Raw genomic sequence first — 14,725 nt, 5'->3', positions numbered from 1 at the left:
TTTTGTGTCCTAGTTCAGAATCAAGGATCCTGAGGCTGAGATTGTGATCCTTGTAGGAGGACCAGGAGGTGAGAGTACAGGGGCAGGCAGAATGAGGAGGCCTAGCTGAGAGGTAGGGCATTTCCTCTGAGTACTGTCTGTTTAAACAGCAGATTTCATCAACTGGCAGAAAGACAGAGACAAGGCCCCAAGGTGTCTGAGACACCAGTTCCCTGTGAATAAGCTCTGGTGCCCAGCACCTTCTGGGATAGCATTTCACTATTTCAGAACATGTCTTTCAGTAGCTTCTAGCTCCAGGGAGTGAAGCTGAAGCACTGATGGAGGTTGTTCCATGTGCAGAGTCCCCATGGTAAGAGGACACCCAAACAGCTGCCCTGGTTGCTCCTCCTCAACACTGAACATCAAAGCATAGGTAGCCTCAGACATAGATGAGGGAGGAGCTCATGGGGAGGAGAGTGCATAGAACTCTCCCAGGCAGCAGGGTCACCATCCTGGGAGAGCAGGGCCCATGGAGGGCCTGTCAGGAAATGGCTCACTTGTGCACTCACAAGTCCAACCCATCAGGCCCAACCTTTCTATTCATATTCCAGCACACAGCCCCAAGTCCTGGTCCCCTGACTCATTTTTCTGCCATCTCAGAAGATCATCAGGTCAAAGTTGCTCTCATGCTGCCATTCCTGCATGGCAGACTACAGGCCCTCCTCCAGTAGTGTGGTGGGCTCCCTCTGGGTCACTGCAGCACTGGGCTGTAATTCCTTAGAGTCAGTCACAATGCACAAACCCACACTGCTTCCTGAGCTCAGGTGCTGGACTACTAAGCTGAAATCTCTGCCCTCTGTCCCTGTCTGGGATTCATCTTTTTTTTTTTTTTTTGATAGGCAGAGTGGACAGTGAGAGAGAGACAGAGAGAAAGGTCTTCCTTTTTCTGTTGGTTCACCCCCCAAGTGGCTGCTACGGCCGGTGCATTGCAGCCGGTGCGCTGCACCGATCCGAAGCCAGGAGCCAGGTGCCTCCTCCTGGTCTCCCATGTGGGTGTAGGGCCCAGGGACCTGGGCCATCCTCCACTGCCTTCCCGGGCCACAGCAGAGAGCTGGACTGGAAGAGGAGCAACTGGGACAGAACTGGCACCCCAACCCGGACTAGAACCCGGGGTACCGGCACCACAGGCGGAGGATTAGCCTAGTGAGCCATGGCACCAGCCAGGATTCATCTTCTTTAAGCTCCCAGTAATGGATTGTGAAGGCCCAAGCAGGAGCAGGCATGAGTCAGGGAGGTGGGACGATGTGTACTGGAACACATCCCTGACTAGGACCCACACAGGCCTCAGTTAATGACACAGCAAGGCACAGTGCACATGTGTCTCATGATCAGGACTCATGTCCTCATATAGAACAATAGCCTTCCTAACTCTACCACTTGCCTTCCTTACTTTAATAGGAACACAGGTGAGGGTTTTCTGGCGTAGCCGGTTAAGCTGCAACATGGGATGCCCACATCCCATGTTGGAGCTTATTTGAGTTCTGGCTACACTGTGCTTCAGATCCATCTTCCTGCTAATGTGCCTGGGAGGCAGCAGGTGATGACCTATGTACCTTGATTCCTGTCGCCTGTGTTGGAGACCACAGTCGTATTCTGGAATGCTGTCTTTGATCTGGCCCAGCACCCTGATTATCTCAGGTATTTTAGGAGTGAACCTGTGGATGGAAGCACTCTGTCTTTCTTGTTTTCCCCCAAAGAAACCTTTTATTTAAGGAATACAAACTTCATTCATTTCATAAGTACAAATTTAGGAATATAGTGATTCTTCCCACCATACCTACCCTCCCATTCACTCTTCCACCCCTCCTCCTTCTCCCTCTCCCATTCTCAGAGAAGGCCTGTTCTTCATATCTTCCACTTAATATACTAAAATGAAATAAATCTTTGAGAACAAGTTTTACAGTTAACTATTTTTTTATTTTTATTTTTATTTTTTTTGACAGGCAGAGTGGACAGTGAGAGAGAGAGACAGAGAGAAAGGTTTTCCTTTGCCGTTGGTTCACCCTCCAATGGCCGCCGCGGCCGGTGCACTGCAGCCTGCATACCACGCCTATCCGAAGGCAGGAGCCAGGTGCTTATCCTGGTCTCCCATGGGGTGCAGGGCCCAAGCACTTGGGCCATCCTCCACTGCCCTCCCAGGCCACAGCAGAGAGCTGGCCTGGAAGAGGGGCAACCGGGACAGAATCCGGCGCCCTGACTGGGACTAGAACCCGGTGTGCCGGCGCCACAAGGCTGAGGATTAACCTAGTGAGCCGCGGAGCCGGCTACAGTTAACTCTTATAATATAACTCATTGAGGATAGAGGTCCTGCATGAGGAGTGCACAGTGACCCCTGTTGTTAATCTAACAATTAGTCCTCTTATATATAACATCAGTGATTACCTGAGGCTATTGACATGAGCTGCCTAGACTATGGAAGCCTTTTGATTCCACAAACTCCATCAGTATTTAGACAAGGCCATAAACAAAGTAGAAGTTCTCTCCTCCTTCCCATTGTTTTGATCAGCTTGTAAAGAATTGGAGTTAGTCCTTTAAATGTCTGGTAGAATTCAGCAGGGAAACCATCTGGTCCTGGGCTTTTCTTGTTGGGAGGGTCTTTATTAAGGATTCAGTTTCCATCTTGGTTATTGGCAAAAGTTTATCAGTGTTGAAAATACTTTATGCTTCAATATGGAAGTTAGGTTTTCTGTATCTTCATATCTTCAACATATCTGGTAACTGCAGAGTCATAATTTGCTACAGGCTTTCTCAGCAGAGATGGTGCAGGTCTGTTGGACTGAACTTGTCTTCATTGACTGGGGCTCTGCCTAGATCCTGGGCCCTAGCCTGATAATTAGAATCACTCCCTAATCAGATGACAAACAGCTACCAGTGTGAACCTCTCTCTGCCACTGGTTCCTCCTTGTGGGGAAAGTGATCCCTAGTGATCATACTTGTTTACCTATCCCAGTCCTCACTCAGGACTGTGAAACCATGTAGTTACTCCACTGTGCTGCTACCTCCTTTGCAGGATAGACCATTATTTCTGTCCTGTAGTCCCTGACCTGGTCTCCTAGCATCCAGCCTCTTGTGTCTCTACTTAACTCTCCAAACAACTATCAGAATGTTACTTTAAAACATGTCATTGCACTTTCCTGTTCATTCCTCACCGTTGCTTTTTGGCTTGTGCTCAGGATAAAATTGAAATTTCCTACTTTGGCTTTAAGCCTTGCATAGTGTTGGCTTCCTGATACCTCTGCCTCATCTCCTGCCACATCCCTCACGCCATCCCTGTCACACAGGTCTTGTTTCTTTAGTGTGCCAAGGCCTTCCCCATCTCGGGGTCTTTAGCTATGTTGTTTCATGGGCCTAGCTTATCCTGTCCTCCCGTCTTTGCAGAGTTTCTTCTTTACATTTAGGATTCAGATCTTCTGCTGAGGAATTTTACTTCACACTGTGAGCTCAAGTAGGTCATCCCTCATCCCTACTATCACATCTCCATGTCGTTGTTCTTCATAATAGATCTAATATAATTCAGCTTGTTTACATGCTGTGACCAACAAATGTCCCCTTCTATCATTAGTGTCCAAGAGATACCTGGCTGTGCACAGATCAATGGAAGAGTGAATAGATGATTGATTGAGTGGAGAGGTGGAGCAATGGAAGAGAAGGTAGATGCATGGTTGGATGGATGAAGATTCTGTGGGCAGATGCATGGATAAAAGGATGGGTGAGTGGATAGATGGGTAGTTAGGCTGGATGTATTGATAGGTGGGGAGATTGATGGCTGAGTAACGGAGAGATTACTGAAAGATGGGATGCATGGGTAAATGGAAGCATTAGTGAATGAATGGGGATGTGAAGGACAATAGGTGTGCTAGCTGTTGGCTGTGCAAATGTGGGTAGAAGGGTAGATGAAGAATGGAAGAAAGTGATGTATGGAAAGTGAATAGGGTGATTTATGAAAGGGTGAGCAGGTCAGTGAATGGTTGCTAAGCCCCATGTGATGGTGATGTGGGGAGCAGCTCGGACTAGACTAAGTTACTGGAATTAAGACTTATTCTATGCATCTGCTCTCCCACAACATGGCGCTGGGAGAGAAGAAAACAGCTTCTACCCAGCTGCCTCTCACCAACTTGACAAGCTGCAGGAACTGCTCCTGATTGGAGGAGAGCAGCGTACTCGGCGTGTGGGCAGCCGAGTTAGGATTGGCGGAGGAGGACTATAAAGGAGGAGAGAGACGGCATGCACCAGGAACATCTAAGGGGAACATCTACCTGAGGAACACCTGTGCAGCCCCCGAGAGAGCCGGCCGGCGGTGTGCCGCTCCCCCGCGGAAGTGGGGAAGGTGGCAGGGGGAACCGCCCTTCCACGGAGGTGGAAGGGACGGTAGCCAACCCGGGAAGAACCAACAGCAAACCTGGGGAGGGCCGAGCAGACGAAAGAACAGCGCAGGGTCCTGTGTCGTTCCTCCACGAAGACGGGGAGCGACATAATGGTGCCGTGACTCGGACATGAAGCCTAGGCAGGGTTTAGTGTCATTCCTCCATGAAGAGGGGGAGCGACATAATGGTGCCGTGACTCAGATAGGAAGCCTAGGCAGGGTTTAGTGTCGTTCCCTCACGAAGACGGGGAGTGACATAATGGTGCCGTGACTCGGACATGAAGCCTAGGCAGGGTTTAGTGTCGCTCCTCCGCGAAGAGGGGGAGCGACATAATGGTGCCGTGACTCGGATATGAAGCCTAGGCAGGGTTTAGTGTCGTTCCTCCACGAAGAGGGGGAGCGACATAATGGTGCCGTGACTCGGATATGAAGCCTAGGCAGGGCTTAGTGTCGTTCCTCCACGAAGAGGGGGAGCGACATAATGGTGCCGTGACTTGGATAGGAAACTTAGGAGGGAAGAAACAGGAAGAAATGGGAAAATACCGGAGAGAGAGACTAGCAAACAGCCTAGGGAAAAGCTGGACGGAAAAGGTGCCGGAAGAAGCTATTGAAAGCCTAGGCATAGACTCGGATATGGACTGTGGGAAAGAAGTTAGGATTGAAAGCGAAAGTGAAAGCTTTCATAGACTCGGATGCGGACTATGGCGGGGAAGCTAGGAGATTGAAAGCGAAAGTGAAACCTGGAGGAGGCTTGGACTCGGATACGGACTGTGGGGAGTAGCCAGGAGAAATGAGAGGAATATTGTTGGAAGAAAACTTAAGGAAACATACCGGGTAGAGAAAAATGTTAGGGAGGATGAAGCCGCGAGTGCAGGCCGAGGCGGAGACATAAGCCACCTTGGAATTCTTCAAGTCACCCCGGGGAGCAAGAGGCGAAGATCTGGAACCAGAGGCAGAGACGTGGGCCGCCAGGTTGGAATTCGCCAGGTTAGTCCGGGGAACTTGGACTGAATGCCGGTGGTGGCGGAAACATTCGCGGAAGCCGCCGCGTGCAGAGAGAGCACGGGGCGTGAATAGATAGGGAATGTGGGGCTGGCGCGAGGCCGTGGTGCGGGCGCGAAGTGCGTGGAGACCATGGAGCGTGCGCGTGAAGCCGAGCCGTGCAGAGCCGGGAGCCCGCCGGCGGGGCAAGGCTCCGGGAAGCCGCTCAGAGCCGTGAAGCTGCCGCGGGGCGAGGTGCCGAGAAGCAGCCTCGGGGCGGGCACCGCCGGGAAGCCGCAGGGATAAGAGAAACAGAAGTTTAGAAGTAAAATGAGAGAGGGAATAGTGAGGGCGCGCACCGATAGTCCGGGAAAATTTAGTTTAATAAAAGGGGAGTTACGGTAGCCGCAGAAAATAGAACCAAACAAAAATTGCAGGGGAAACCCTTCTGAATGGAGCAGGCGTGAATCGGACGACCTACTGGGAGAACAAGGTCGCCCACCGCACGGAAGCAAAGTCCCGGGACCCAGCCGCAGAAGCCCCAGGGTCTGCGCGACAGTGCTCCAAGGACAGTGCACGCCACACAGAAAACAGCGGGGAGACTTGAGACGCTCAGGGCTCTGAGTCCACACATCGGCGCTGGAAGGGGAGGTGAGCTCAATAACCCGAGACATTGGTGGGGAAACGGGGGTCAGAATCTAGAGGGGGGCCGGAAAGTGCAGCAAACTCACTACCGGAAAGAAGGAAAAAAAAAAGCTTCGGGGTTTCTCTTCCCCCTAACCTTGCAAAGGTTACAAGCCTGCAAGACTTGAAGAATTCCCAAGAGACAAAGAGCAGGCCTCCTCTTTGGATTTACATATCAGCGGGGGAGAGTTAAGGAACTGAGTCACTACAATTCAGTAGCCTAGGCAACCCAGTGGGAGTCCAGAGGAGCCAAAGACTGGAAGCTAAATTCCATCAATTCTGCACAGCCCTGCCCTGCAGTGTTACTTACCCCCTGAATAAATAAAATAAATAAATAAATAAAAAGAGAGAGATTTACCACGCATAACCTGAGGGTGTCACCTTTGCACACCCTTAACCTGGAAGAACCAGGCAGAGCTCTCAGGCCCCACCCATCTCAAGCCTCCAAGGCTCCTCCAACAGCAGGCAGTCCACTTAACACGGACACAGTATAAAAAAAAAAAAAAGAAAAAAAAAGCGCACAGTGACGCAAGAAGAATTAACTATGCCGAGTAACAAACACAGAAATAGAGGGAGCAAGATCAACAATGACACTATGATGCCTCCAAATAAGCAAAACACCCCAAGCCAAGAGTATGAAGATGATGAGATAGAAGAAATGCAAGATACGGATTTCAAAAAATTTATGATAAGAACATTTAGAAGTTTTCAAAAGCAAATCCTTGAACTACAGAAATCCTTAATGGACAAGATTGAAAATCTTTCTCGTGAAAATGAAATTTTAAGGAAGAGTCAAAATGAAACTCAGAAACTAGTAGAACAGGAAAGTGTAATAGTCAAGAGAAATCAAAATGAAATGAAGAGCTCAATAGATCAAATGACAAACACATTAGAAAGCCTTAAAAACAGAATGGGTGAAGCAGAAGAGAGAATATCGGACTTAGAAGATAGAGCACAGGAAAACATACAGTCAAACCAAAGAAAAGAAGAGGAAATTAGAAACCTGAAAAATATTGTTGGGAATCTACAGGATACTATTAAAAAAACCAACATTCGAGTTCTAGGAGTTCCTGAAGGCATGGAGAGAGAGAAAGGATTGGAAGGCCTTTTTAGTGAGATACTAGCAGAGAACTTTCCAGGTTTGGAGAAGGACAGAGATATCCTAGTACAGGAAGCTCATAGAACCCCCAATAAACATGACCAAAAGAGATCCTCACCACGACACGTGGTAATTAAACTTACCACAGTGAAACATAAAGAAAAGATCCTAAAATGTGCAAGAGAGAAACGTCAGATTACTCTCAGAGGATCTCCAATCAGACTCACAGCTGACTTCTCATCAGAAACCCTACAAGCTAGGAGGGAATGGCGAGACATAGCACAGGTGCTAAGAGAGAAAAATTGCCAGCCCAGAATATTATATCCTGCCAAGCTCTCATTTGTGAATGAAGGTGAAATAAAGACCTTTCATAGCAAACAGAAATTGAAAGACTTTGTGGCCACTCGTCCGGCCCTGCAAAAGATACTTAAAGATGTGCTACACTCAGAAACACAGAAACACGGCCATCAATATGAAAGAAGGGAAAGGAAGAACACCTACCAGTAAAAGAGCATGGGAAGCTCAAAGCATATACTAGAAAATATTTCCGGGAAAATGGCAGGGCAAAGTCACTACGTATCAATTGTCACATTGAACATTAATGGTCTGAATTCTTCAGTTAAAAGACACCGTTTAGCTGACTGGCTCACAGAACACAACCCAACTATTTGTTGCCTACAAGAAACACATCTCTCTAACAAAGAGGCATGCAGACTGAAAGTGAAAGGTTGGAAAAAGATATTCCATGCCAACAGAAACCAAAAAAAAGCAGGTGTAGCCATATTAATATCAGACAAAATAAACTTTAATACAAAAACTGTTAAGAGAGACAAAGAGGGACACTATATAATGATTAAGGGTTCAATTCAACAGGAAGATGTAACTATTATAAATGTATATGCACCTAATTACAGGGCACCGGTCTATTTAAAAGATATGTTAAGGGACTTCAAGGGAGATTTAGATTCCAATACAATAGTACTGGGGGACTTCAATACTCCACTCTCAGAAATAGACAGATCATCCGGACAGAAGATCAACAAGGAAACAGCAGATTTAATTGACACTATTGCCCAAATGGATCTAACAGATATCTACAGAACTTTCAACCCTACATCTACAGACTTCACATTCTTCTCAGCAGCGCATGGAACCTTCTCTAGGATTGATCACATACTAGGACATAAAGCAAATCTCAGCAAATTTAAAAGAATTAGAATCATACCATGCAGCTTCTCAGACCACAGCGGGATGAAGCTGGAAATTAGCAACTCAGGAAACCCCAGAAAGTATGCAAACACATGGAGACTGAACAACATGTTCCTGAATGAACACTGGGTCATTCAAGAAATCAAAAGAGAAATCAAAAACTTTCTGGAAGTAAATGAAGACAACAACACAACATATCAAAACTTATGGGATACAGCAAAAGCAGTATTGAGAGGCAAATTTATAGCAATAGGTGCCTATATCAAGAAATTGGAAAGGTACCAAATAAATGAGCTTTCAGCACACCTCAAGGACCTAGAAAAACTGCAGCAAACCAAACCCAAATCTAGTAGGAGAAGAGAAATAATTAAAACCAGAGAAGAAATTAACAGGATTGAATCCAAAAAAACATTACAAAAAATCAGCCAAGCGAGAAGCTGGTTTTTTGAAAAAATAAACAAAATTGACACCCCATTGGCCCAACTAACTAAAAAAAGAAGAGAAAAGACCCAAATCAATAAAATCAGAGATGAAAAAGGAAACGTAACAACAGACACCACAGAAATAAAAAGAATCATCAGAAATTACTACAAGGACCTGTATGCCAGCAAACAGGAAAACCTATCAGAAATGGATAGATTCCTGGACACATGCAATCTACCAAAATTGAACCATGAAGACATCGAAAACCTAAATAGACCCATAACTGAAACAGAAATTGAAACAGTAATAAAGGCCCTCCCAACAAAGAAAAGCCCAGGACCAGATGGATTCACTGCTGAATTCTACCAGACATTTAAAGAAGAACTAATCCCATTTCTTCTCAAACTATTCAGAACAATCGAAGAAGAGGGAATCCTCCCAAATTCTTTCTATGAAGCCAGCATCACCTTAATCCCTAAGCCAGAGAAAGATGCAGCACTGAAAGAAAATTACAGACCAATATCCCTGATGAACATAGATGCAAAAATCCTCAATAAAATTCTGGCCAACAGAATACAACAACACATCAGGAAAATCATCCACCCAGACCAAGTGGGATTCATCCCTGGTATGCAGGGATGGTTCAACATTCGCAAATCAATCAATGTGATTCACCACATTAACAGACTGCAGAAGAAAAACCATATGATTATCTCAATTGATGCAGAGAAAGCATTTGATAAAATTCAACACCCTTTCATGATGAAAACTCTAAGCAAATTGGGTATAGAAGGAACATTCCTCAATATAATCAAAGCAATTTATAAAAAACCCACAGCCAGCATCCTATTGAATGGGGAAAAGTTGGAAGCATTTCCACTGAAATCTGGCACCAGGCAGGGATGCCCACTCTCACCACTGCTATTTAACATAGTTCTGGAAGTTTTAGCCAGAGCCATCAGACAAGAAAAAGAAATCAAAGGAATACAAATCAAGAAGGAAGAAGTCAAACTATCCCTCTTTGCAGACGATATGATTCTGTACTTAGAGGATCCAAAGAACTCTACTAAGAGACTATTGGAACTCATAGAGGAGTTTGGCAAAGTGGCAGGATATAAAATCAATGCACAAAAATCAACAGCCTTTGTATACACAAGTAATGCCATGACTGAGAAAGAACTGCTAAGATCAATCCCATTCACAATAGCTACAAAAACAATCAAATACCTTGGAATAAACTTAACCAAGGACGTTAAAGATCTCTACGATGAAAATTACAAAACCTTAAAGAAAGAAATAGAAGAGGATACCAAAAAATGGAAAAATCTTCCATGCTCATGGATTGGAAGAATCAACATCATCAAAATGTCCATTCTCCCAAAAGCAATTTATAGATTCAATGCAATCCCAATCAAGATACCAAAGACATTCTTCGCAGATCTAGAAAAAATGATGCTGAAATTCATATGGAGGCACAAGAGACCTCGAATAGCTAAAGCAATCTTGTACAACAAAAACATAGCCGGAGGCATCACAATACCAGACTTCAGGACATACTACAGGGCAGTTGTAATCAAAACAGCATGGTACTGGTACAGAAACAGATGGATAGACCAATGGAACAGAATTGAAACACCAGAAATCAACCCAAACATCTACAGCCAACTTATATTTGATCAAGGATCTAAAACTAATTCCTGGAGCAAGGACAGTCTATTCAATAAATGGTGCTGGGAAAACTGGATTTCCACGTGCAGAAGCATGAAGCAAGACCCCTACCTTACACCTTACACAAAAATCCACTCAACGTGGATTAAAGACCTAAATCTACGTCCTGACACCATCAAGTTACTAGAGAACATTGGAGAAACCCTTCAAGATATTGGCACAGGCAAAGAATTTCTGGAAAAGACCCGGGAGGCACAGGCAGTCAAAGCCAAAATCAACTATTGGGATTGCATCAAATTGAGAAGTTTCTTTACTGCAAAAGAAACAGTCAGGAGAGTGAAGAGACAACCGACAGAATGGGAAAAAATATTTGCAAACTATGCAACAGATAAAGGGTTAATAACCAGAATCTACAAAGAGATCAAGAAACTCCACAAAAAAAAAAACCCAACAACCCACTTAAGAGATGGGCCAAGGACTTCAATAGACATTTTTCAAAAGAGGAAATCCAAATGGCCAACAGGCACATGAAAAAATGTTCAAGGTCACTAGCAATCAGGGAAATGCAAATCAAAAGCACAATGAGGTTTCACCTCACCCCGGTTAGAATGGCTCACATACAGAAATCTACCAACAACAGATGCTGGCGAGGATGTGGGGAAAAAGGGACACTAACCCACTGTTGGTGGGAATGCAAACTGGTTAAGCCACTATGGAAATCAGTCTGGAGATTCCTCAGAAACCTGAATATAACCCTACCGTTCGACCCAGCCATCCCACTCCTTGGAATTTACCCAAAGGAGTTTAAATTGATAAAGAAAAAAGCGGTCTGCACCCTAATGTTTATTGCAGCACAATTCACAATAGCCAAGACCTGGAACCAACCTAAATGCCCATCAATGGTAGACTGGATAAAGAAATTATGGGATATGTATTCTTTAGAATACTATACCGCAGTAAGAAACAACGAAATCCAGTCATTTGCAACAAAATGGAGGAATCTGGAACACATCATGCTGAGTGAAGTAAGCCAGTCCCAAAGGGACAAATACCATATGTTCTCCCTGATCGGTGACAACTGACTGAACACCAAAAAGGAAACCTCCTGAAGTGAAATGGACACTATGAGAAATGGTGACTTGATCAGCATAGCCCTGACTGCTAATGGACAACTTAATACATTATCCCTCATAGTATTTTTTTTTGTCTGTTCTACTTAATATGACTGGTTTAATTCTGTAATTATCACACAGTTATTCTTAAGTGTTTAAAATTAACTGAAATGTGATCCCTGTTAAACATAAAAGTGGGAATAAGAGAGGGAAGAGATGTATAATTTGGGGCATGCTCGGGCTGACTTGCCCCAATTGGTAGAGTTGGAAACATACTAGGGGATTCCAATTCAATCCCATCAAGGTGGCATGTGCCAATGCCATCTCACTATTCCAAGTGATCAATTTCAGTTCACAATTGATCATAATGAAAGGACTAAGAGTCAAAGGGAGCACATAAACAAGTCTAGTATCTGCTGACACCAACCGATAGAATAAATAAAGGGGAGAGTGATCCAACATGGGAAGTGAGATACTCAGCAGACTCATAGAATGGCAGATGTCCTAAATAGCACTCTGGCCTCAGAATCAGCCCTAAAGGCACTCGGATCTGGCTGAAAAGCCCATGAGAGTATTTCAGGCATGGAAAGCCAAGACACTCTGGCAAAAAGATCTCTGTGAGTGAGATCCCAGTGGAAAGAACAGGTCTTCAAAGAGGGAGGTGCTTTTCTCTGAAGGGAGGAGAGAACCTCCACTTTGACTATGACCTTGTCTAAACAAGATAAGAGTCGGAGAACTCAAGGGGCTTCCATAGCCTTGGAAACTCATGACTGGTGCATAGGGAGATTACTGATGCCATAAACAGGAGTGTCAATTTGTAAAGTCAACAACAGGAGTCACTGTGCACTTACTCCTCATGTAGGATCTCTGTCCTTAATGTGCTGTACACTGAGGCTTAATGCTATAACGAGTACTCAAACAGTATATTTCACTTTGTGTTTCTATGGGGGTGCAAACTGTTGAAATCTTTACTTAATGTACACTAAACTGATCTTCTGTTAAAAAAAAAAAAAGAAAAGAAACTATCAATTCCCAACTTGACTCTCACTGGGATTAAACATGACAATAGGTCTGATCTGATTTCATCATCATTTAAAAAAAAATCATCTATTATTTTTCACTTTATGTTTCTGTGTGGGAACAAACTGTTGAAATCCTTACTTAAGGTATACTAAGCTGATCTTCTGTATACTAAGATAATCGAAAATGAATCTTGATGTGAATGGAAGGGGAGAGGGAGTGGGAAAGGGGAGGGTGGTGGGTGGGAGGGACGGTATGGGGGGGAAAGCCATTGTAACCCATGAGACGTACTTTGGAAATTTATATTCATTAAATAAAAGATAAAAAAAAAAAGAAGTAAAATGAGAGAAATAGGAATGCTGGAAGATAGAAGTAAAATGGGAGAAATAGGAATGCCCGGAGATAGAGAAATAGAGAAATAGAAAGGCCTCCCCTCAACATGGCAATGAGAAAGCTTGGATTCGGTCTGCCTGATTAGGGAGGCGGTGAGCACCTGCGGGCGGCTAGCAGCTTATGCGCCGCAGGTCACCGAAGATAGGCACGAATTAACATCAGTAAGGCCTCCCCACAATACCGCAATGAGAAGGCTTGGATTCGGTCTGCCTGATTAGTGAGGCGATGAGCACCTGCGGGCGGCTAGCAGCTTATGCGCCGCAGGTCACCGAAGACAGGCACGAATTAACATCAATAAGGCCTCCCCACAACACAGCAATGAGAGAGCTTGGATTCGGTCTGCCTGATTAGTAAGGCGGTAAGCACCAGCAGGCAGCTCGACCAGGGTATGAGCTGCAGGTCACCGAAGATAGGCACGAATCAACACCAATAGGCCTCCCCACAATATGGCAATGAGAAGGCTTGGATTCGGTCTGCCTGATTAGTAAGGCAGTAAGCACCAGCAGGCGGCTCGACCAGAGTATGAGCCGCAGGTCACCGAAGACAGGCACGCATCAGCGCCTAAAAACCTCCTCACAACATGGCAAAGAGAGGACCCGGATTCGGTTTGCCTGATTGATAGGACTTGTAAGAACCTGTGGCAACTCTAGCAAGCAGAGCAGAGTGTGTGCCACGGGACACCGAAGACAGGCGCGTATCAACGCCAAAAAATAAAAAGAAAGGGGGATCTGTGGGGAGCAGCTCGGACTAGACTAAGTTACTGGAATTAAGACTTATTCTATGCATCTGCTCTCCCACAACATGGCGCTGGGAGAGAAGAAAACAGCTTCTACCCAGCTGCCTCTCACCAACTTGACAAGCTGCAGGAACTGCTCCTGATTGGAGGAGAGCAGCGTACTCGGCGTGTGGGCAGCCGAGTTAGGATTGGCGGAGGAGGACTATAAAGGAGGAGAGAGACGGCATGCACCAGGAACATCTAAGGGGAACATCTACCTGAGGAACACCTGTGCAGCCCCCGAGAGAGCCGGCCGGCGGTGTGCCGCTCCCCCGCGGAAGTGGGGAAGGTGGCAGGGGGAACCGCCCTTCCACGGAGGTGGAAGGGACGGTAGCCAACCCGGGAAGAACCAACAGCAAACCCGGGGAGGGCCAAGCAGACGAAAGAACAGCGCAGGGTCCTGTGTCGTTCCTCCACAAAGACGGGGAGCGACAGGTGAGATTTGCCTCTCTGTGGCATAGAACAGGTGTGCTCTGTTGTTCAGAGAAGTGAAATGAATTGGATGAGAAGTTGGAAATATTTGAGAAAATGGAGAGGAACTTCAAGGATAATAGGAGACCAAGGCAGTTTTTGATGCTCAGATGTTATGAGAAAAACCCTGTGAGAGGGATATTGGTGAGTAGTCAGGCAGCATGAGAAATCAGAACGGAGTACGTCAGGGTGACTTGACTAAGCCACAGCACACATTACTGACCTCCTGCTTTATGTATTTGTTTGCAGTGTGTCTTTTACCACCCTCCAATCTCCAGTAGGGTCAGGTGAGTCTCATTGAGAACCAGTTCCGTCAGTTATTATATGGGCAGAGAACTGACTCAGACAAATGCTCTTTATATGGAGATGGTTTGTGAGGAGAACTTCTCAAAAGAAGAGTCCATGTGCCCTGTGAGTAAGGCCCTGTCTGGGGACGCTTGTGTGTTCTCCTGGGCTCCATTCCTCATCAGTCTCCCCGAGAGTAACCC

The 14,725-nt window shown here is 45.7% G+C and overlaps 1 long non-coding RNA gene across 1 annotated transcript in view; it reads left to right on the top strand.

Moving 5' to 3' along the window:
* LOC149128654 (uncharacterized) overlaps positions 1-14,525 on the top strand; it is a 39,175-nt gene extending 24,650 nt beyond the window's left edge. The window contains exon 3 of the long non-coding RNA XR_016222626.1: positions 14,487-14,525. This is a non-coding gene — a long non-coding RNA (uncharacterized LOC149128654). The remainder of the gene's footprint in view (positions 1-14,486) is intronic.
* The last annotated feature ends 200 nt before the right edge of the window (positions 14,526-14,725 follow it).

Source organism: Oryctolagus cuniculus, chromosome 1 (genome assembly GCF_051225735.1).
Source record: "Oryctolagus cuniculus isolate XC-2025 breed Fujian yellow rabbit chromosome 1, ASM5122573v1, whole genome shotgun sequence".
Lineage (NCBI taxonomy): Eukaryota > Metazoa > Chordata > Mammalia > Lagomorpha > Leporidae > Oryctolagus > Oryctolagus cuniculus.
This window is presented reverse-complemented; position numbering and strand designations above follow the sequence as displayed.